We start from the raw sequence: 4,035 nt of genomic DNA on the forward strand, positions 1-4,035 counted from the left end.
GTGGGATTGGCCGTCACATTATAACGTCCCCACAGCTGAAAGGGCGAGCATGTTTGGTGGGAAGGGGATTCGAACTCGCGACCCACAGATTACGAGTCGAGTGCCCTTGTTCTCGTAGTTCTGATTGTATGAATGGTGCTGTGACCTCTGTTAACGTATATTTGATGGAAATTGAAGGGGTATATCTTACTGGCAACTTCCTCAAACTGTAACGTACTACACAATTGTGTTTGTCATAGTTGGTACTTAACTGTAGAATGCTATTAAGCTCATTAACCCTAGGATTACCAAAGCGTCAATCCTTATTCTAACCACATTTTTATAAACTATTTATGAAACAAAATGTCCGTGGGTCTTTGGTTAATAGCATACAATAAGTACACAAAAACACTATCAATAATGCAGTTAATGCGACTAATTACAGCTAGAGGGCCCTGTGTATTTTACACAGAAAATTAATTATTCCACCAAATGTTTTGGCCAGTTCTTCACTCTGAGTGCCGTAAGAAGCAAAAACACAATAGTACTCAATATGTTGCCCCCCACTAGCTGTGAAAAATATAACAACAAGTCGGTAATTTGAGGTTTAATATTTTGTAATCTTAATCAATTACAGTATTTGATGTATAACGTACAAAGATGGATTACGTACAATAACCCCCAAAAAATATAATCGACTATCCCTCTTACCAAGTCGGCGCCTATGCTTTCAACGATAGTGTACCCTGCTCTCTATGTTTTTCTGTATAAAACGCATGTGTCTTGTAATGTTTTAGCAAACATCTGTGGTTGAGGAACGAAGTTTGAAGTAAGGAAAAATAAACTTACAAAAATGTAGAAGCTAAGAATATTTTAACAATAAACTCAACATTAAATAAAAAAAAACTTTACTTTTTTCTTAACGAAAATACATAACGGATTTTTATTTCGGCTACTAGAACTAATAGATGTACAACATGTTTATCTTCATCGTTTTATTTCTAATCCTTAAAAAGTATTACGTATAAAGTGATGGAAAAACAGCAATTACAATTTTTCTGTTTGAGGTCTAACTTTTTTATCTTTAAGCAAATAGCTTTCTCATCTGTATTTGGAGAGCTCTCACTTATACCTTTGTATGTGTTCTATTTTTTCATGAAAGTTCGTATGATTTACTGAAAGAAACCGAATTATTTCATATTTTGTTTCAAAGATGCACTGCCCTCCTACCCTTGTACAAGACGAATGCGTCATCATGCATGCTCTGGTATGGAATATAAGCGGTAGTTACATCAGAAATGTGGGTGTGGAATAGTCCAAACGTGGTGAATTATACGAGTTTGAACGAGAGGGGGAGAATATAAACAGTTGCCTCTGTAGAAGTCAAATAGTCGTAGTACTTTTGTCATGAGCAATATAATATGCACGAGACCACTCAGTGCTATCAGCAGTTTGATGATCATATATAACCTAAGCTTTTGCGAAACTAAAAAACTGCTGGAGACATTCACTTTGTTAGAATTGCGAGAAAGTACTGAAAATCATGAACAGGTTTACATAGCCATTACTAGTGTAGCCACGTGCAATGGGAACAAACTTTGAGGTTTTTTGCTGTGTATGTGTGTAAATCTCCACGAGGGAGTGTATACTTTGGAAGAGATGGTATACACACGCCGTATATCATCCATAACAAAGCTTGAAATATACGTCAACAATGTAATCTTGACAATTAATCATGAATTATTTGGTGTAATTAGGAATGTTTTATCCAGTTTTCAAGTGGCGGCAGAACATAGATTTGATTGCGATTGACTACGTTGGGCAAAGCATGAATAAGAACTTGGGGGGTGGATGCCACGGAGTGGGTTGTATATTAAACCTAGGACCTATCTGTGAAGTATCTTCAATAAAAACGTCAGAGGGGTCGTGATGTATTTTTTTTTTAATCAGAAGACCAATGTTACTTCTGAAACTATGATAGCTGTCTCTACCACAAAGAATGAAGATTGGTGCATACTTTAAAACTAGTATTAACAACTTCCTGGAAAGTCTCAACCAAATGTTAACCCTGTAAGTCATATATAAGTTTTTAGTCGTATCATTAAAAAATTGAGCCTACGATACAACAAATAGTGCATCAGAACATACTTGAGAAAACTCTCCAATGTTACAGCGTATTAGAACACCAATCACTAAGATCCCCCCCCCCCTTTCTTGACTACGTGGCCAAGTAATTTTTTTAGTCAGCTTATATTTTGTTTTTAGTTGTATGCTTCTTATAAGTCATCAGTTACGATACTTTTTTTACTGTAAAACGTAACAGTTTAGATAGAGGGTACTCACGTAATTCTTATGGCACATGTCCTATAAGATCATGTTTTATTCTATAGGTTTCATTTTAGCTTAAGCTTCCATTAAGTGCTGTAAATCATAAAACAAAACGGAAAAAAATCGACATTTTCTAGAAACATCTAATTGATTTACTGCACAGAATACATTTATCATAGTTGTACATTTCAGAAAATGCAAACAATACCACATCTTGAAGACAAAAAATAATCAGTATGTTTGCCAGAATACCAGGAACTTCAGTGTTATATACAATGAAGCTCAGGCAACATTCACGTAGTATATTTTTAATACACACTTGTATCGTTTGGTGGCTTATTTAATTAACTAACGCAGTTAAAAAACCAATACTCAGTGACTGAAGTCCTCGAAAGTATCTTTTAGGAACGTATTCGATTCTAAAGTGTGTTTCTTTGGCTGTTTTGGAAGAATTTCCTAATCTTAAGATGACATACATAAAGTTCGAAATTAAATTTATGCTTCAGAACTTGTTACTCTTCTCCTAAGGCATTTTTTTTTCTATAGCTATACTGTATAAAATATGACCAACAGGTGGCACTACACACTCTGCATGATATGTAATAAACGGAGTAAGTGATGTTTGTAGAAGGAAAACATCTGTATAATCTGTGTATTGTATTTGAACTACTCGAGCAACCTTATTATTTCAACTAATTAAAGATCCTAAACACCTCTAGCTGCTCAGTGCTTGCTTGCCAGGACTTTAGTAACAAAAGAGGTTTTCTTTTATTGTCATGGTTTGTCTTAAAGGCTGCAGTACACTTGGCATTTGTTCGTCACTAATTTGGTGTCGGACAACTAATCTGATGGGGTCGGCAGTTCCCGACGAGTGTCCGAAAAATCGGGAATTGTCTGGCAATATCTGATAGTGCTAGATCTTTAGATTCCTTATCTAGCCTTGTTAACAAGTGTGCTTCGGAGCACGAGAATTTGCTCGGGGTCAGGAAGCAGTTTTACCAACATGAGCGGAGTCACACCATTGTAAACATATCCATGCCTTTATGATGTGACGTCATCCGATCATAGCAATCGGACATTGAAGATAAGAGCATGGCTTGAAATTGCCATCGAAGTTAACATGCCCGATAAAGAGCCAACATAGCATTCCCAGGTGTCAATCGTGTAGTTCAACTTAGCCATATATATGTTTTATTCTTTATTACCATGCCTTCAACTTTGTTGGTGACAATCAGCTAATTGGGCTAAGGCCCATTCATGCACGACAAATTTCCACCGAAATTTGTTTCTTTTTCGGAATATTTTATATTTTAAGTTTAGAGTCACAGTAGGTCTAGAGATTTCTTGTTTATTAGTTTTTGCTTTCGCTTCCTCGCGGACACCACCATGTTGAATGACCTTTAGCAGTCGTCACTAGAGACACGCTAGTTGTGACAAAAATCGACTAGTGCGCTGTTTGCGTAGATTTAATAATGAAAATCTAAACAACTACCTTTAAAAAATGACTTAACAAGCAAAAGATACAAAATCCTTATGTTGCCCCCCCCCCCCCACCACAGTTGGTCAACTGTAAGTTTTAAGGTTTATAACACCAAAAACTGGGTTTCGATACCACTGTGGTAGACCCGGCATGGCCAGGTGGTTAGGGCGCTCGACTCGCAAATTTGAGTGTCACGGGTTCGAATCTCCGTCCCACCAAACATGCTCGCCCTTTCAGCCGCAAGAGCC

The 4,035-nt window shown here is 36.8% G+C and overlaps 1 protein-coding gene across 1 annotated transcript in view; it reads right to left on the reverse strand.

The window, feature by feature from the left end:
* LOC106471744 (suppressor of lurcher protein 1-like) overlaps positions 1 to 4,035 on the reverse strand; it is a gene marked incomplete at its 3' end in the record, with an annotated part of 187,705 nt that overhangs the window by 81,462 nt on the left and 102,208 nt on the right. The gene's annotated exons all lie outside the window — the stretch shown is intronic.

The sequence above is a fragment of the Limulus polyphemus genome, unplaced genomic scaffold (genome assembly GCF_000517525.1).
Source record: "Limulus polyphemus unplaced genomic scaffold, Limulus_polyphemus-2.1.2 Scaffold115, whole genome shotgun sequence".
In the NCBI taxonomy this organism is placed as follows: Eukaryota; Metazoa; Arthropoda; class Merostomata; order Xiphosura; family Limulidae; genus Limulus; species Limulus polyphemus.